The sequence below is a fragment of the Protopterus annectens genome, chromosome 17.part0, assembly GCF_019279795.1.
Source record: "Protopterus annectens isolate FY-2018-M chromosome 17.part0, PAN1.0, whole genome shotgun sequence".
Taxonomy (NCBI): Eukaryota; Metazoa; Chordata; order Ceratodontiformes; family Protopteridae; genus Protopterus; species Protopterus annectens.
In genome coordinates, this window is record NC_056751.1 from 246029643 (window position 1) to 246051013 (window position 21371).

General features: G+C 36.4%; 1 protein-coding gene across 1 annotated transcript in view; it reads left to right on the plus strand.

The window, feature by feature from the left end:
• ANO3 (anoctamin 3) overlaps positions 1–21371 on the plus strand; it is a 3574693-nt gene that overhangs the window by 265336 nt on the left and 3287986 nt on the right. The window lies entirely within an intron of this gene.

A 21371-nucleotide genomic window follows, 5' to 3' on the forward strand; every position in this document is an offset into this window, starting at 1 on the left:
ATGGGAACTAAAGTTGGGCAGCACAATGCCAGGGAATCTTTTTGGTATAGGCTTTTAGAGGCTCCAAGGCCATTAGCCTAGTACACACCTATGAACCTATGAAACTATAAGATGTTTCAGTTAGTGATTCTCCATTATGTTGGTTAAACTTGTTTGTTTAGACTTGAGATGTTTAAATCCTAGTCATAACAGCATATTTTCAGCAGCTCATCTTGTCTGTAGTGTGTATTGATATTGATATTATTTTGGTGGGAGTGAATGGAAGGGGGAATAGTAACCAGGAGTCTTGGTACATCTTTCTCTTTTGTGATGTGCCCTTATACTCTCCTCCACTCTTGTACAGTAAATGTATGTAGGTCAGGGCAGGAATTATTACATTGCTTCTATCCTTGATCCCTGATGTCCACTGCTGAATGGACACATGTAAAGAGAAAAGGCAGAGGTAAGGCAGACTGCTGACACTGAAGGAGGTCGTTAGGACTTTGGTTATGAGAGTTATGACATTTTTTCATATTTTGGTAACTTTGCTAGGGAAGTTGTCAACGTGATAAGTAACACCTCATTTTGAAGACAGTATCACTATGTACAACATAGTAAAAGAACTGTGTCTGTATGTTGTACACATGTACAGATATCACAATTAGACTTAGGTTATGGAAATTATGATTTTTTTTCATATTTTGGTAAATGACTTTGCTAGGGAGCATGTAACTGTGCCAAGTGATAACCTCATTTGAAGACAGTATTGGTCCTTACAACATGATAAAAGAACTGCATCTGTATGCTGTACACATGTACAGATGTCACAGGTTTTTAGTATGATCATTTTGAAAATTATGAATGTTTTCATATTTTGGTAAATAACTTTGCAAGGGAGCATGTCAATGCACTAAGTGGTACCTCATTTTGAAAATGGTATTAATAGTTACAAAATGGTAAAAGAACTGTGTCTGTATGCCGTGGATCTAGGACTGTTGCACAAAATCACGTTTCCTTGAAACGGAAGAACACACTTTCTTGAAAGTGCATTTTTACCGAAAATGCACTTTTGCGAATGACAAAAACATAAAAAAAAATAGAAAAAAAAAATCACGTTTATTCAGGGGGGTAAGCCCCCCTTCACCCCTATGTGGGGGACTATGCCCCCACATCCCCTACATTTATATTCTTACTTCGAGATCGCACTACAGTGGGGAAGAGGGAATATTCCCTTATCCCTACTGTGCCGCGATCTAAGCAACAGCCCCCATTGATTAGTTCCCTTTTTTATGCATTTTTTAAAATTTCTCTTTCGTGAAAGTGCATTTTTGGTAAAAATGCACTTTTGCGAAAGTGTACTTGCCCATTTCCATTTCAACGAAATGTAATTTTGTGCAACAGTCCTAGATTTGTATGCTGTACACATGTAGAGATATCACAGTTTGTTTAGTCTTGTAGGATTATGAAAAATATACATTTTTGCAATATTTCTCATTATTATGCTCATATCTTTGCAAGGGACCATGGTGCTGACACAAATGATGCATTTTTGAAGCTGACATTGAGCCACACAACTTGTACACTGATATGGAGTCTCTGTGTGTTACAGGTGATGTGATATTATGCTTTGTTTATTTATTGAATATGAGAAATATTATATTAATCATATTTCTGTGAATATCTCCATAAAGGAGCATTGGACAATAATGGCTAAGGTATCATTTTAAAGCTGACATTCATACAAACAAATTAATTACAAATTGTATGGGTCTACATGGTACATTTACCAAAGCAGATATTGTGATTTGTTTTACCAGAAAGGTAAAAAATATGCACAATATCAGCATTCCTTGGCAAATATTTATTTTCCTGTATTGTATTCCTCTATAATATGCATTTGTCTTGTATAGCTGATGTTATGTAAACATTTTTGTAATTGTATGGAGCTTTTCTCCTCGGGCCTCCTCTGAAAATGGATCATTGGGCCCAGTGGACTTTTCCGGTCAACAAATGTCAATAAATAAATAAATATAAATAATGAATTAGATATGCACTATCAAAATTTATACTATTGGAAAGGTCTGTGTCTGCTGAACAATTTTCACATTGACATTTTTAGTCTAGATTTTATGGTTAAAGAGTTAAGAACATTTGTTTTCTGTATGGCATTATAAATGGATTATCTGAAAATGAGCTCAGGCTGCACTGTTGTTCCTATGGTGGAAGTAAGCAAGCAGCATTTTCTGAACTGCTCTAGAGTGAATGAGTTAAAATATGTGTAATAAGAGAATATCTCCTTGACTGAGGAATATTAGATGTACTCTTAACTTCTTCAAAAGCATTTAATAAAATGTTTAAAATATTATCAGATAAAAGTTTATATAGCTCAGGAATTATTCCATCCATACCTGGAACTTGTCTATCTTGTTTTACAGCTTTTTTGATAGTTTATTATGTATGTTTTCTTTAAAAAAAACTTTCCAATAAGCTGCTGTTACTCAGGTTTGACTTTGTTTTATTAATTTCTTCAAAATATTTGTTAAAACATTTTAATATTTTTGTTATTTATTTTACATTTGTTGACCGGGATAGTCCGACTGGATGCATGTCCATTTTCAGCGGAGGCCCGGGGAGAAAAGCTCCAAGGGAAAGCAGATACAACATTACATAATACCAGCATTACATATTACAAACAGACTATTTACAGAGGTTACATAAGTAAGCAAGTTAAACAAGTTCCATAGGTTAGAGTTAATCCTGAGCGCAAGTCAGGATTAAATTAAATTACACAGTAAACTGGTTAACAGATTTTTACACATTCTAGAGAGAGTTAGCCAGGCTTGATACATTGACATAGCCAGTTAAGAGACAAATGTTGTTTGAGTCTAGTTTTAAATTGACCTAAGGTGGAAAGTAAGGTAATATCAGCTGGAAGAGAGTTCTAGGATCCTACTTATAGAGTTTGCAAAGAGAGAGTCACTGGCTATGTTATTAATTTTGCTTGTCTGAATTAGTAGTTTGTTAGAGGATCGAAGCAGTCTAGGATTGTTATAGGGGGTGATAATATTTTTAAGTGCAGGAGTATTGTCTGGATTATAGAGGATTTTATAGGCCATAATCAGTTGGTTATACTGGATTAGGCTGGGTAGTTCAAGCCACCCAAGCTGATTTAGATTGATGCAATGATGTGTCCTAAAAGGCAGCCCAGTGGCAAACCTGGCAATGTGGTTGTAGCAAATTGAGAGTTTGTTAAGGACAGTCTTGTTTAAATTTGAGAGTAGAGGGGATGCATACAGAAGGGTTGAAAGAAGGTGAGAGCGAGCTATGGCAATTTTAGCTGGAGGGGTTAGGAAGGCTTTTATTCTGTAAAGTGACCCTAGTTTTTTATTGATGGTTTTGATAGTTTGGTTAACATGTAGGTCAAATTTTAGATTATTGCCTATGATGACACCTAATAGTTTTGTAGAGGGGTCAGAGGAGATTATTGTGCCATCATTTGAATTTATGGTAAAGGTGAAAGCGGTAGACCTATGTGTTGGTGAAAATAACAGCATTTTCGTTTTTTTGGGATTTAGGATCAGACTACATTCAGAAAGTCAGTTTTCTATTGTATTAAAGGTGGGCTGGGTAGCTGACCATAACTCTACTGGAGATGTGGCTGAGCAAATCAGAGTAGAGTCATCAGCATATTGGATGCAGCTGACTTTTGGGATGACAGTATAAAGGTCGTTAATGAAGATGAAGAACAGCAAGGACGCTAGTATAGAGCCTTGTGGTACTCCAAGGGTGTTAGGTAGAAGGTTAGAGAGTTTGTTCTGCCAGAGGACAATATATCTTTCAAATATGTAGCTTTAATAGTTGCATTCCCTTCATTATAAACAATCTCCTTGATATGGTTTATTTTATTCATGTGTTTTGATCTAATATCTATTCTATGAAGGCCCTTGAGGTTTATTGAATACGGCTTTTTTTTTAGATTAATGGACATATTATAAAGTAAGACTTCTAGGTATTTCTGATTTAGATTTTTCAGCTGTGTGCTAACAGTTTTATCATTGGGTTTAATTGTAACTTATCAATTTCAGCTTGGACAGCATTTATTTAACTCTTTATCCCACTCCTTTCTTTTACAAATATACCAGTTCTTTACTTTACCATATAAGTAGGCTTTTAATGTGTCCAATAGTATGACATCAGTAGTCTCACCATTTTTGTTAAATTCCACAAATTAATGTATCTCTTTTAATAACCATTCTTTAAAGTTTTTTGTTTTAGTTATATATGTTGGGAGTCTTTGGCAAGAAATTAAATTGTTTGGACTTAAAGTTAATTTAAATGTAATAGGATTATGGTCAGATAAGGATCATGAAACTTCCTCTATTTTGGAGTATAATGCATTAGATACCAATACTTTATCAATATTGGTTTGAATCTCAAATCTAAAAGACCTGATTTTTTTCCAGAGAATAAGAACACTACTTCTTTTTGAACCAAACTGAGAGCCCATTAAAACTGAATAATCTTTTAACAACAATCTTTTTAAATCTTTAGTCAAATCAGTTTTCTGTAGAAAAGCAATGTCTGTTTTATGTAGAGTTACGTACTTAAACTACCCCTCTTTAATGTAACCCATTTATATTTAATGAAAGTCATTTATATGTTTGCATCTGTTGGAACAATAGGCATAAAAACTACCATGTAATGATTTAGTGCATTAAGCATTGTTTGTTTGTGTCTTTCGGCTTTTTCCAGTTAGGGTTCGCCACAGCGGAACTCCGGTCCGCTAATGATTGGCAGTTGATTTTTACGTACTGGCTTGCCAGGCCTGACGCACAACCTTCAACAAAGGTACACCCATTCACGCATGTCTCCACACAGAAGACGCTCTAGCTGAGAATCGAACCAGACAGCGTCTTACTGTGAGGCGACAACGCTACCGCAGCAGCACCACCGCGGTTAGTGCACTAAGCATTACGCTAACAAAAGAACAACTTGTTATGGACAAACACAATAAGGATGATGTAAAAAATTCAGAATTAAAAACATTTTTAACCTCCAACATGGAATTAAGTATTCCAGGCTTGATGAAAAGTTCATACAAGTGGCTTACAAACAACACCATAACACAGCCAATCACATTTTTGCTACTACTTATATCGACATAAACTGAAAATTTCTAAATAAATATTTTACATTTTTAAGAAGATGTTAATTTACTAGAAAACAAATCAAAAAACTGCACAACAGGGTTAATATAAAATAAGATCTCTCTAATAGAAGAACTTTAAATAACCATTCATAATAATTAGCAGTAATTATACATAACATTTATTTATATATTAGCTATCATATTAAGGATATGCTTAGACCATTTTTAATACTTGCATAGATTTTGACTATTTACATTCATATTCATTATCTAACAAGGCTGAATTATTAAGTAGACTGATAATGACTGTGTTTTATGCAGAAATATGTTATCTTAATGAAATTGTATGTATTTTTCAACTTGTGTTATTCCACTATTCCCTATTTAAGAGACATATCTGAGTCTTCTGACTAATAAAGTGGTACTACAACATTATCTAGTATAAACAAATACTTCAACTAGGAACAATATGCATTAAAAACTTCAGAATTACATTTAAAAAATCAGTGTACCAGTTACAGAGGGAATAAGACACTCAGTAGTAATGCTGAAAATATTTAACATAAATTTCCACTCAGCTATTAAGTGTACATTTGTATATTGGGTTTGAGGTATGTTTTTGACATCAAATATGTACCCTTTGTACTTGATTTCACTTGTTCCCCCTTCAATAATTAAACAGATGTTCCAAGTGGATATAGCTAAAATAAGCCATTCAGAAGTTTAATTGATTACTATTATATTAAATTGCACTACTTACAATTTGTCTTTAGTATTGGGACATATTTTAAAAGCTAGAACATTTAAAAGTCTGTTTTAGCAACCCTTCTCTGTGTTCTGTAAACTTCTTGCCTCTGAGGGGTTAGAGGTGATGTTGCACTTGGTCTCTGACTCATGAACTTTTCAGGAAGCATTCAGACTGAAGTAGACACATAGAAGCTCAAGGCAAGCTGAAAACATTCTCTAAACTCTTTTGAAGTAATTCAGCAGGAAAATAGACTGAAAAGAAAATCTTTAAACACAGAAGGCTCATGGACACATTCTGCAAGTCAATGAAATTTTTTAATGTCAAATAAGCAAGGAAAACTTGCACAACCTCAATAACATCACTAGAAAGAAAAGGGGATTAAAAACACATCAGTGCACGTATTTTAACTCTGTTCCTCTTTGTCAGTAACACTATGTGTAAGTACTGTGTTAAATATTAAAAATTAAAACAGCAAAGAGTTTTAACCAGTGGTGGCTTGTGATATCGGACTGCAGCTGTGAACCACAGTGGTACAGTCCTACAAATCCTCCATACAAAGTGATTCTAGACTACTGCTTTTCCACTCTGGATTCAGGAAGAAGGAAGCAGACTGCTGATTCCCCAGATGTCTATGCGCTGCTAACTGCATAGACTGTAAGAGGAGTGGATTGCAGAGTCAGCAGTCTTGGAACGAGCCGAGAAACCAGAAGTGTGCATTCCGGCATGAACGCAGGATTAAGCTGAAGCTGTTATGGACTTTGCAGGAGAAAGCTGAGGGTTTACTGTAGGAGAAGAGAAAGGTGTGTGTGTGTGTGTGTGTGTGTGTGTGTGTGTGTGTGTGTGTGTGTGTAAAATGCCCCAGTTGGTTTATACTGGTGGCTAGAGAGATTGCTGGTGATGGTTAGAGAATACCTCAGGCTTGAACCCTGTACCTCGAGTGCAGGTAACAAAAGCCTTTAGTATTGAGACATATTTTAAAAGCTAGAACTTTCTGGTTTGATTCTTGGCTGGGGTACCTTCTGTGTGGAATCTGCATGTCCTCCCTGTATTTGTGTGGGTTTGCTCTGGTGTCCTCCCATGTTACAAAGACGTGTCTGCAGTATTTCTCCCTGAGCCTCTGCTGAAAATTGGCGTTTGTTCCAAGTAAGACTTTTCTGGTTAACAAATGTTAAATAAATAAAATTGACAGGCATTTGAATTCAGACTTCATATTCTTCAGAAAGTACATAGTAACACAAAACCTTTTATTCTAGCAATGTTCTAAGTTTATAAGATGAATATTTGAAAATTGTCCATATTTTTTGGACTGTATTCCCCCATTATTGGCTTCGTCCAGATTTTTTTGTGCTAAGGTTGAGAGCTATTGTGAAAACTGAATTCACTGAATATGTTTGAAGGCTGTATTCCCCCATTATTGGCTTCCTCCAGGTCTTTTGTGCTAAGGTTGAGAGCCATGGTGAGAACTGAATTCACTGAATATGTTTGAGGGCTGTATTCCCCCATTACTGGCTTTGGTTGAGTGTTTTGAGATAGAGGTTGACAGCTATGGTGTGAACTGAATTCACTAAATGGTAGTCATTTAAGTTTCCGTCTTCCTCTCTTTCACAAAACAGCTGATTTGGCATAGTGGTATGTTGCTCTGACTGTTTTGCACAGGGTCCTGGGTTCAAGACTTGGCAGTGAAATGCATGGTGGTAACACAGCATTTTATTCTAGTAACTTTCCAAGATTATACAAGGACTGCTTAAAATGTGTCCCTCCCCAATACATTTTGGCTTTTTCCAGATTTCTTGTGCTGAAAAGTTGAGAGATACAGCTGAGTGTCGAGTAGATTTTACAAGGAGCTGAGAGGTGCAGGGTAAGAGAAGTTTAGTACTGCTTATGCTGAGACTCCTTGCATTGTTAATAGCACAACAGGTAGTGTACTTGCTTTTGATGCAGAAGGCTGTGGGTTCTACTCCCAAAGTATGTAGATGCATTGCTGATATTGTACTGTGCTATAAATGGGGTGGATGCTGCCATCTTGAGAATGTCCTCTTTGGCAAAGATACCTAGTAACTGTGAACCCGTCCGTTATTTGCCATCCATTCACTATTGCAATATTACTAGCTTATCATTTTTGTAATGTAATATAGGCAATTTATTCCTCAAGGGCTACAGGCACTGTATTTGTAGGTGAAACAATGAAATATAACCTCTTCATTAGTTACAGATCTTTTTAATGTGGAATTATTTAGATGAATTTTACTTCTGCAGAGATTCTGCATATTTACTGATACTGGTGGATTGTAAAAGTTTGAGTAGACTTTTATGATGGAAAGTTTCTCAGTTGGGCAGTATTGTCATTATTGCTGCATGCATTTTGTTTTATTGTTTACTGGAAAAATGTTCAAAACAATAAATTTAAAACACCCTCTAACAACTGTAAGTATACAAGGAATATAATTTAATGCAATCAGGAAGGTGCATTACAGAACACATGTATGTTTTGTGTGCAAGGGGCATATCATTTGAAAATAGCCCAAAGTTAAAATTTATCTGCGACTAGCCAAATGTATTTTCTTTGAATGTGGGTTTCAATGCTGTTTCAATGAATATGAGTTTCAAGGGCAGAGAAGTTTTAATACTAAATCTATTTTCATTGTGAGATTGCATTGCTTTGTTTACCAGATGTCTTAGTGTTTGTACTGTAAAATGCAAAATAAAGCCTTCAAATGAAGTCCACATCATCATAGAAGTAAAGCAGTATGCACATTAGTGTTTATGGTAAATGGGGTGAAATAGCCAAGTAATGGTTCATTGGAATGGCTGCAGGGGGGAGGCTCCATTCGGCCATGATTTTGTGAGGGGGAAGGGCGGCAAACTCAGACAGCCCTGGCTGAACTATACCTCTCAACTGCCCAGATTGTCACAGAATGAATTGACTTTTGCTTCTTATTTATGGTTTGTTCCTCATACATTTCGTAGTTTTCTGGCAAATCATTTAGGAATTAAGTCAATAAATGACAAACACTGAGTTTCAGACTTCATAACCTTCAGAAAAATGCATGTTAAAGCAAGACCTGTTATTCTATCAACTGTCTCAGTTTATGCAAAAGCAGTTTTTAGTACTGTTTATATGTTCCCCAAATACATTTGGCCTTGTCCAGATTTCCTGCATTAACAGGTTGAGAGGTACATGCAAATAAATTGCTTTATAGAATTAGGCATATCCAAACCTCTCAATGGTCCCCAATTTTGGCTCAAAATGTTGCTGTTCCCTTAATAATCCCTCTGCAAAATGGCAATTTTGGAAGAAAATGTGGAGGTTTTACAATTAATAAATAACTGTAATAATCGGAGTTATAGATTACTTTTATTTCAGAAATTCATGTAGATTCTTTTATTTTGTCAGCTGCTCAGTTAGCAATACTAATATTAAAAAAGTGTCCCCCCTTTGACAGGTTCCCGGCTGTATTGTGTGGCTATTTTATATTTTTGCATTATATTTTTGGTCCATTTTTCATAAAATTGTGGGGAGGGGGTTTTTGGCAAATTAGTGGCAAATCATTAAAGACTGAAGTTAGAAAATAATGACAGACATTTGAGTTTCAGATTTCATACCCTTCAGAAAATTCATACTAATGCAAGACCTACTATTTTATTATCTTTCTAAGTTTATAAGGGCAATATTTAAAAATTGCCCTTAATTTTGGCCCTTTGGCCCACTTCTATGTATGGCTTTGTCCAGATTTCTTGCTCTGAACTTGAGAAGTATGACAAATGTGTCAGGGCCATCATAGACAGCCAGAGACATTTCAAATCGTGACACACTTGTTGCACCCCACTCCCCCATGTAGTGACTCTGGATGTGTCCAAGCAAGGCAAGGAGCAGTTATGCAGTGTAAATGTGCAGAGTATCCATCCATCCAAGGTAGACACAAGTACTGCAGTGGCTTTTCATCTGTCCTTGATTTTGCAGAATGTTCTGGTTTCTGTCATATTTTTATACTGTTGATTTATGCTTATTATTATTCAGAAAGTGCACGTTGTTCTTTGTTTAAGTAGCAATGCTTTAATGACCATCAGATAAGTTTGTCTGAGATTGTAAGATGCAAGTAAGCATTAATAAGCATACTGTTAAAGAATTGCCAGCATTGAAAGCCTTTCTGTTGTTGCCATGCAGAGAATACTTACATAACTAGATAATGTATAAGCCTTGGATATTTTGATGCATATGGCAGTATTGTAATAAAGGGCAGGATTACATTATTTTAAGAAGCTCATTACATTTGTTGAAGACTTGCAGTCATCTTTGCAGGCTTTACCTGTAAACTAAACAGAATGCCAATCTATCATGTGTAGTCCATAACCTGTGCAGTAATCCTTTAAGCAATGTATCTTTAGCTTGTTTCTTGTTTGCTTTTCATTTTTTACTTTGATCATGTTTTCCCCATGAAACAAGTAGATAGCTGTTGTCAGGCAGCAGGTCTTTTTTGGATAAGAAACATTTTTACAAGTGGGGGTATCACAGAGATTGCTACTTTTGGCATGTTACTTGGTAATTTAATAACACTAAATATAAATTATAATTAGAACTGCAGTGCAAGTAGAAGTGGTTTGAGTTGAATGCTGCTTGTTTTTCATATACTTGATTTTGACTGGCATTCCAATATTGTATTTAAAAAGTAATTTATTTTTTCATGCCTCGCAACCTTTTTGTTTCTATCTAGATATTAAGTAAGCTGTCATGCAGCCATTGCATTGAAATATTTTTTTCTTCTACACTTCATTTTGTTTTGATTGGACTCTCATAGTGAAGGTTTGGCACCCATGGCAGCGTATTTAATTAAAGTTACAGTTTTTATGGTTTTGAGCATAGACCCTCCACTTTCTAGTTGGCCACACCCCTTCTAATTGACTCCACCCATTCAGCTGTCGCCTGCAGCCCCCCCTTTGATTTGAACTCACCAGCTGCTACTGGTTTTAACATTCACTACAACACACACACATACATTTCCTAACACTCAAACCAGCCCCCAAACCAGACTTACTTTATTAAAGTTATTTAGTTACTAAATTGTTGTTGAATAGGAAACAGTGAAAGGACAGAAAAGTAAGGAAAAGGAATAAAAAATAAAAAATTAAAACTGTTTGAGTATGGTATTCCCCTTTAGATTCATAATTGTTTAGTTAAAATAAGCTTATTACTATATACTTTACTCCCTCTGGTAGAAAAACTGCAGTATTACAGTAGCAGAGAGACTAATAACTTGTAAACTGAAATCAATGTAAAAAAATAGAAAAGTATTACCTTTAGCTGATTTAATTTAAAAGATGTTTCAGAAACAGTCTATTTTACAACAAATAAAATATAAATAACAGGTATTTTTATTTGTCTATGATCTTTTTTTGTTCTCTTTAAAAAGGCAGGCTACAAACAATTACTGGATAGTTAAAGATACACTCAGATCCATATCACTAGAATTAAGTAAATTATTTTTCTGGATGAAGGAAACTGCATCTTTTAAGGAATCAAATGTGTCATCCTCTCTGGCAACAATAATCTTAGTTTTTGCAGGGTACATTAGGCAAGATTTTATTCCAGCTTTCTTCAGTGATTATAACAGAGGATTATAAGCTTTTCTTTTCAAAACCACCAGAGAAGTATAGTCATTGTAAAATCTAATGAAAGAATCATCTAGTTTTATGGGTGAAGCAGACCGGGCTGTTTTCAAAAACTAGATCCTTGTCTTGACTAGAAATAAGTTTGGCTATTATAGATCTTAGATTCAAAAATTTTCTGCTTGGTGTCACTACAGTCAAAGATCCGTGAGCCCTCTCTATGCCAAATGACAGGGCTTTAGGAAGGTTTAATGTTTTAGGTATCCAAATGGATAAGAAGTTTACCATGTTATCTCCTTCTAGTTGCTCATGGACTCCATACATCCAGCTTTTGTTCATCCTTGTCCTATTCTCCAGGTCATCAATTTTTTTCCAAGAACTTGTTGTTTTGTTAAAGAATAAAATCAGTGCTGTGTTCTTTTTCTGTAAGTTTTCTATGTCAGTGATGGAATCCTCCATACCAGTTATCTGGAATTTGGTGTTTCACTACTTCCTTGATTAATTCAATCTGCTTTGTACAGTCTTTTTTTTATTTTGTTGACTTTAAAGTCCAGTTTATCTAGTTTTAAGATAGATCTTGTATACTACAAAGAATAGACTGTAACTGTTTTGTCACAGAATCTTCTTGTGAAACTACTTTAGAGTGGTTCATCTTCCTTTGGTAAATCTTTATCTTGAAGTTTTGACAGGAAAGTATTTGAAATTTTAATTATGTTTCCACCAAAATATCCCAGTAAGTTTCCAATATGATATTCCAGCTTATTTGAGTGATTTGTATAAAAGTGGCAATTTAATCCTGTCAAAAATGCAAAGGAGAAGCAGATCAAAATTTCAGTGCTGCTACCTGCTTGTCATTTTGTCCATGCCCCCCTTTCTGTGTTTTTTATTGGTTGATTATCTCTTGAATGATACCTAAATATTCAGTGAATTTCTGGGCCTTGTCTTTTGCTGAAAAGATTTCAAGCCTGCATAAACTAAAGCAGTGATGGTGATTCCCTGCTAGTTTTTCCCACCCACCATTCCCTTTGTTGATCTGTTTTTTTTTTAAACCTGGTGAGTCTAAGCTGCCCACACCTACTGTAAATTGAGCTTAATAAGCTCCTCTTTTTCCACACTGCTGTTGCTATATTGAATTATTTAGTTGCCTTTCCTTGTGCTTATATTGGAAACGTTTCTCATTGTTCGTCTGATTTACTTGATCTGAATTCATTATCAAGCCAGCTGTTGGATGAAGTAGTGTATTTTTTACATTCTAGCAAGCACTTGTTTTTGTCTTTATAAATTCTGTACAATTGAGTGGCTCTTGTCTCATTTATACAAAGCAAAGTACTTTTATTGAATAATTACACTTTTTTAAATTACACTGCCATATCCTTATCTTTAAGTTTGTTTTGGTAGCATGTTGATCTTTTAAGTTTGTTTGTGGTAGCATTTCACTCTGGACACTCCTTTACTGTGTTTTTACATTTGGAGGACTGGGCTTATTCATCTAGTAGTAGTAAATGTTTACCTGGTCTATCTTAGCAGAGAAACACAAAAGGGCTCTAAGTATTTTTCTTCTGTTATATACTGTGGCTTTACTTCAGCAGTTAAAAAAAAACGTGACTGTCTGCTGCTGCTATTTTAAGTAGTTACTTGCACTATATTACATTGTATCTGTTAATTGGAGGGCTGTTGTGTAGGTAGTTTGTGTGAACGTGTTACACTTGAGCTCCAGACCAGCTATTCTACATTAAAAAGTTTTTTTTCCTGCACCGTTATGGCAGAAGTGTACTGCTCTTACTTGTCTGAAGTATGGATTGCTGGTGGAAGGCTTATTGTGTGCTTTCTTGATTGGTTGTTAGCTTAAAACATGTTTCTCTTTGCTCGAATTTAAGCCTTGTGTTTGCTCGGTGCTGCTTTTCACTCAATGTTGGCTAGCAGTGCTGTCTATAGATGCAAAAGCCTAGAAGCTCAGTTTTTCCTTAAATAGCTGTCAGTGAAACCCTTCAAGCTTTTCTGCTGCTCTAAGAGCAATTCAGTTGCACACTGAGCAGGGTTGCCTTATTGCTTAACCATAGCTTACACAAAGTATGGGTCGATCTTATAGTCTCAGCACTACCAGCAGAGTCCTGCCAAATTAACCCATTCCCTTCACTATAAAACATACAGTAAGAGCCTGCCATCATGGATGGGCAGTTTTCCATCATCTCTGGCCAGTATACACATGGGCATCCTGAGGCAATGCAGCAATTGTCTCATGTATACTGACAACCACTTACTCCTGAAACAAACAAATACTTTGTAAGAGATGTAGTTACACAATGAAATTGGAGGCAAAACTCTCACATAAGGACAAATTGAATGCCAAACAGGTTGTCAGCACGCATACACTTCCCACACAAAATTGGGACATAACACATCAACCCACATATGCAGAGGTACTCGCTAGTAACTTACCAAAAGATCAGAGGCCTCCCAAACTGAAACCACTTACACACATAACAATGTGAAAAACAGCCATGACACATAATAACACACACACCAGTGTCACAACACATAAGCCCATAAGGTGTAACACGACAAAACCTAATGTAATGGTCATAGGTTACCCCATTATGAGACACACAGATGTTTCCCCTCACCAGGCTGGTGAGAAATGGGTTACATTTAGTTGCCTGCCAGGTGCCAGGATCTGTCAAGTCACTCAAGCACTCAAGTCACTCAACCACAAGTACCATTATGACTCCATCATAGTCCATGTAGGGGTGAATGACTTGAGACGTACCTCACTGCACTAAATGAAAGGAGACATGACTGAGCTTTCAAATTGTCTCACAGGCAGGTATAAGCCTAACCTTAAGCAGTATATTACCTTTTCCAATGATGATGCCACAATACAAACAAAAAAACGATTTACTTTAACAATTGGCTTAGCTTCTGTTCTCAGTCCAAGGGGATATAATATCTGACAGTCTGGAAGACATGGTCAACAGGCCACCCTGCTTTGCCAGAGATGATCTGCACCTGTGTCTTTTAGGATTTTGGATATTGGCAAAGTCATTAGCCATTGCTATTGTGCATTTTTTAGGCATATCAAAATAACTAATCTCCCAACATAACAAAATCATATCTAGATAAGCTCAAGGTATGCTGCTTAATGCTAGGAGTCTAAACAGGAAATTGCACTCACTGGAAGAACTCCTCTCTTTGGAAGATGCTGACATTTGTGCAGTCACTGAGACATGGTTCAATGGTGCAGAAAACACACCGGCCATGCAGGGCTAAAAATGCCTTCCATACATTCAGACCACAAACCTAGCATGAAAGAATCAAAGGAGGAGCTGTATCCCTCTTCATTAAGGATAAGTACAACTAGAGACTGGTTAAACAGTATGACGGTCTTCAGCTACTCAATGTCCAATTACTATAAGCAAAGCCCCCTACCACATCATAACTAACTATATATCTCCCACCATGAAACAGGAAAAGTGCAACTACATACCCAGACTTACTGTAGTCACTTGCCATACAGCCCAACACCTTACTCATGGGTGGTTTTAATTAACCTACCATCGACTGGGAAACATAAATGACTACCATTCATAGTGGCTTGGTGAACAGTAGGTGTATACTCATGCATTATGCTATAAAGAGAGCTCACTTGCAGTATTCTCTTAAAGCATATGTTTTAAAAGACTCCATGCATTATATGGAAAAGATCAGTAGGTGTCCTCATAAAACTTAAGTCAGGGTTTGGTGTACTGCACAAGTATTCATATATTTTGGCTTTTGATAAAAGGGATATAAGAAAAAAATCTGACATTTAGGTAACCTACAACAAAGAGATGGAACTGGCATTGATCTCCTATTTTCATCCCGGTTATGCGCCCTAATGATCTTACTGTTTTCAGGATGAATTGATGCAGTCACCGAAGTCTAATCCGCATTGTAATACTGACATAGCAACACTTAGCTTGGTTAAATGCATCATTTTAGGACTCATGATAGAGTGAGCAGAAACCTATACAGTGCAGATTAATTTGTTTATACATTATGAATTTACTGTTACCTGCAGATGGATCTCCAGTTCTGTGTCTCGTTCTCTAAAACAGAGAACAGTGTCTAAAAAGCGAAATTCTAGTTTTGTCAGATGAGCATCATATTAATCACTGCTGTAGTAGCCTTGGCTATATGGGCTATATCCTGCCAAGGATATAATGGCTTGCCAGCTACCAAAGTTTCAGGACACCTTCCATGTTCCCAAACTGTCAAGCCAAGCTGAGCTGACTAAAGGAGAGGTTTTGGTGCAAAGCCCTTCAGAGCGTTGCTGCCACTGACCAATATGCTCCCCTTTGGCTTTTGAGTATCAACGCTTGGCTTGTGCTTTCCCTTCTGGGCAGATAAGGTCCCATTAGGAAAAAAATTCCATTTTCTTAAATTTATCAATGTTTCATTTCTTTCCTGTTCAGGAAAGTTATTTTGAAGCTAGGAGTGTTGTGTTTTAACAGACTGTCTCATGACTGAAATATACTTTTAAATGGAGCACTCATTTTTTCTGTCAGTTTAATAGTGTTAACTAGCTGAAAACATATTTTCTGTAGAGAAATTCAGTTTATTTTTTTCTTGATGGAGCTGGTATAGTGTTTAAAAGTGTTTTTACTGTTAAAAGCTAACTTTTGGGGACTTGTAGTTTTATCGACATTTGCTACTTGTGGCCAGTTTTTGTACCTCAGACTACTCATCTTTTATCCTGGATCCCTTCCATATAGCACCTACAGCTCCTATGGACTGCAGGTCAGCCGCAACCTCTGCATCTGTTGATCTCCCCTCAGTGGGCAAGGGAAAGCCAGTCCTTCAGTCCTGAGAAAGGGAACAAGGAATGTTTCCCTATTGTGCCAAAATGCTATGCCTATCCCTGGGGAAGTATCTGCTGCCATTAGTAACATGGATGGCCCCAATTTTTCTGTCAAAAAGAAACAGAAAATAAAGCCTATAGCTACCCCTCCTCAAATTTCTTTATACAGGAGTAGTTTACTGGGTCTGGCTCTGGGTAATTTAGAATAGTGATCTTTCTTGTAAAGCAGTTTCAGGTAAAAAGAAAGAGGAATCCCTCTTTTCCTGAAGACATTCAAGATTCTGAATATGAACTTGAGGATACATGGATGGAGTCAGAGTTTTATCCTCAGATTTTCTGATTCAGATTCGTAGGAGGGCTCAGTTTAGGATTCTCCATGTGAGACTGTTGCCTTTATGTGCAAGTCTTTTCAATGGAGAACACTGAGGTTTCTCAGTTCCTCAGAAAATGCTATGAGTTGTTACAGAAGGATTTTTCCAGAACCTACTCTTCTTTAGAGGATATAAGTATGTGTTACTGCTTGCAGTTTTCTTGTTAGTCAGCCAGATGCCCTTAAAAAGACAGATTGGATGTATTAAATTCCTCAGTCTGTTATACACTCTTCCCAAACCTGACCTGTCAGCTGTAGCTTTAATTGATCCCACTGCTGCTACATAGTTGATTCCAATCCTGCTCTTTCTGAAAAGTATGGGAATATTATTGATAGGTATGGGGAAAATGTGTATACTTCCAACAACTTCGATTTTCAGATTTTTGCATTGTCATGTTCCTATGTTGTACATTGTTCTGACAAACTGTGAAAGCATTTAGGAATATTTGTCTGCAGTTTCATCTTGTGAGGCAACAACTTCTTTAAATATCTTAGTTTCTTCTTTTGCACAGGTTACTACTCATTGTTTGCAGTGTTTGTATATGACTCAATAACTTCCTTCAGGGCTATGCCACTGGTACTGCTTTGTTCTGTTTCCCAGTGGTACTGCTTTGTTCTGTTTCCCAGTGGTACTGTTTCAAAGAGGTTTGCATGGCTGCATTTTCACAACCTTCCAGATGATGTTAAAAATTAGATTTTAAATTCTGCCTCAGATATGGATATGGTGTTTGGTCCCTTTGCTGAAGAGGTGATCAAAAGTGTGATGAAAGGGGCAAGTTGATCCCGAGAATCAAACATTTTTTCAGCTCTCCTTTTTCAAATTGTCCAAGGGATTTTCTTTCCTCTTCCATTTTGGCAGAAACAGAATAAACAGAATGTCTTAATCTCCATTTTCTCTTTGGCAACATATTGCAACAGATAGATGAATTCTGAATGTCATTCATCGACGTTGCAGATCGCAGTGGGAGGAAATTCCTGCCTTCCAGGGGTTATTTCTTCTTCCCCTAGATAATACTCTAATGTTCCTAATGCCAAAGAAAGAAACTAATTCAAGACTGGTTCTCAGTCTTTCTTTGCAAAACTTGTTAGTGATAGTGCCCAAATTCTAAATCATGTCACTTCACAACCTGCTTCGTCTTCTTCCTCTTTCAAGTTTCCTGGTAATACTAGACTTATAAGATGCTTATCACCACATCCCTTTTCATCCAGATTTCAGATGTATCTTAAGGTTTTGTATGTTTAGATCACATTAGCATTTCTCTAACTTAAACTTTGCACTATCCACTGCACTAAGAATGCTCACAAAGTGTCCTAGCTCCTTGCAGGCTACAGGGTATCCACATGTTTCCTTATTTAGATGACTTACTTATCTTTGCAGAGTCTTTTGTAAAGTGTCAGGAATCTCTTGGGTGAGAGATCTCTTACACAAGCAGAAATTCCAAAAGAACAGTCAAAAGTCTTTTCTTGACCCCCTAATACAGGTCTTTCAGTCCAAAGAGCTTTTCTTCCACAGGAAAAAAATAGATCATTATTTAGATCTATTTCTAAGATTTTCTACTCAGACTTTGATCACTATAAGGAAATACAGGATTTTGGGCGTCATGGCATCGATGATTCTCATGATATGCCTGGCAAGATTCCACATGAAATAGATACAGTGGTATCTGAAATCTCTTTGATCCCAGCATTACATTCCTTTATCTTTTCAAATCCCAGTGCTGAGATTTGTCAGAGAAATCTTTTGGTGAAGACAACAGCTATTCTTAAATCCTGGTCTTCCCTTCTCCCTCCCTGCTCAGCCATTAGTCACCACACATGCTTCAGACTTTCCTATGGAAACAGTCTCAAAAGGGACAAAAGTGCACAGGTGTAGGATACCAAGGACAAACACAAGCACATACAAATCTAGGAGATGCTTCCCCAGATCAAGGCACTCAAATCTCTGAATCATCTTTGACCCTTTGGACCTCTTCAAAGTAGTTTCATACAATGCCACAGTCTTGTGATACATCAACAAGCAATAGGGAACCTGGTTGTACCCTCCTTTGCAGACTAGCCATGTTAGCTTGAGATGTGACTTAACAGCACAGTCTCACTCTACAAGCATCCTACATTCTGTCATTGGAAAACTGTATGGCAGACAAGCTAAGCATGACCAGGGAAGACATTCACAAATGGACTGGATCAGTGGGTCTTCCAACATTTGATCCATCTGTAAGTAGCTAAACAATTAACTGGCAAGATTATGTTCCAGGATGCCTTTTCTTTTCTTTGGACTGGAATGCTCCTGTACTCTTTCCACTAATATCCAGGGTACTTTGGAGGGTCCAGAAGGAATTCCTATCTTGCAGAATGATTTTTACATTTCATTTGTAAGATGAATATGCTCACAGATTTATTGCGGTAATAGAAATGTTTATGAATTGTTAGTGTGCTTGAGCATTTGTTGATGCGTAGCATTTCCGTAGATTTCTAACTGTGATTAGAGTATAGGGTAATTACTAAGTGCATTCAGGTAATTGTGATTTTAAACAATTGATTGATTGATTAATTACTTTGCTGAAATGAAAGGATTATACCTTTTGTATAAAAGGAAGTTTTAAATGGAAGTATTTTAAGATCTGATGAAGCGTACCTGTTAGTACGTGAAAGCGCTCATCTTTTTTGCTTGTATTTTAATAAATGTCGTAGAATTCTACAGTTTAGTTTATTGGATGATCGTGGTGGTATCTACTCGTATTCATCATTATTGATATTATTACAGCCTGCTTGGTTTGAGTTGACGAGTGAACCTTCAGATTTTTAGCGGCACCTACCCCCCCCCATATTAATGAAATAAAATACAAAGGGAAAAACATATACAGTAATGAAGATATTGTTAACTCTTTTGTAAATATCTTCACTGAAATCTATAATCCCCAAAACCAGACCCCAAATGAAATGCACAAAAAATTCCTAAATGAGCTATCTGTTCCAAAATTATCCTTCGCCGAAAACACCCTTCTAAACAGCCCCATAACACTGAATGAAATAATGCTGGCTATTAAAAAGCTTAAACCAAATAAGGCACCAGGTCCTGATGGCTTTACAGGAGAATTTTATAAAACTTTTAGTCGTCACTTTTCTAAAACTCTCCTTGCTATGTATAATTATATAATCTCGAAAGGGATTACTGATAAGTATATGAACAATTCGAAAACAATATTCATCCCAAAACCAAAGTCCAATCCTCTCTGCTTTAGGCCCATCGCCCTTATTAACGTTGACATCAAAATCTTATTTACCATTTTTGCTAATAGAATTCAGAAAGTTACAGCTACAGTCATTTCTCCTGAACAGTTGGGATTTATGAAACAGAGGCAGCTGTGTGACAATACTCTTACCTTAAACACATTAATGTTGTTTCTAAAAAGTGATAACCACCCACGTTATGCACTCACCCTAGATGCTGCCAATGCCTCTGATAACGTTGATCTAAACTTCCTTTACCTAACCATGAAATTCTTTAACTTTCCTGATCTGATTGTCAACACTATTAAGATGCTTTATAACAATGCCTCTACTTCCCTGTATATAAATAAAACTTTATCACGCCCTATTAAAATTATCAATGGCACTAGGCAGGGTTGCCCATTCTCACCTTATCCTTTTAATTTATATCTGGAACCTTTCCTTCTCTGGGTTAAACAAAAGACTTATCACCATATCCCAAAAGTCTTCAACATTGATATAAATTATTCTGCATTTGCAGATGACCTAAACATCTATTTTAAGCTTCCCAACACCAATCTTCATAAAATTCGAAATTCTATTAATCTTTTTGCGAGGCTGCTAATTAGAAATTAAGCCCTGCTAAATCATCTATTTTTCCATTAAACCCTGCAAACCATTTAGAATATTACTTCCCCCTGTCTGACATTCCTCTCAAATATACAATTAAATACCTAGGAAAAAATTTCACACACCCTCACCAAGAACTAATAAAAGCAAATCTATATAGAGTCTGGGATCAGATAAATAACGATCTAACTAGATGGAAAAACATAAATCTTTCTTTGCTATCAAAATCTGCTATCATTAAAATGAATATTTGGCCTAGAATCCTTTTTCATCTTAACTCCATCTTCTTAAACATTCCAAAAACTTTTTTCAGAAAAATGGAAACCACAATCTCAACGTTTTTATGGTTCCCTAAATCAACCAGAATATCATACAGGAATCTAATTACCCCAAAGAACAAAGGTGGTTTAAGTCTCCCAGATTTTAATTTATATTACGACATCATTAATGCTAGCCGTCTAATTCAAATAGCCTGCTATGACCCCTCTGCTGAAACTTGGTACCCAACATGGATCAAAATCTGGTGCAACTATATATATTCATTAAAACTCAGTCCATATGCTGTCCCTTTTCTTGCACCTGATGGTGACTACAAGTTCAAGATCCTGCCTGCACTAAAGAACAAAATTTGCATCTTTCAATCTCTGATGACCTCCTTAAATTTATACAAAACTGTTCCCCTTCTCCAAGCTATTCACCCAAACCCTAACTTAAAAATCAGTAATAAAATGATCGATCTAACAAACTTCCCTATTGTTAAGAAAGCCATAGTTTGGCACTTCTATAACTCTAAAAATGTTGCCGAGGTGAAAGCTTTATTTGGTGCTCCTAACAAATATGATCC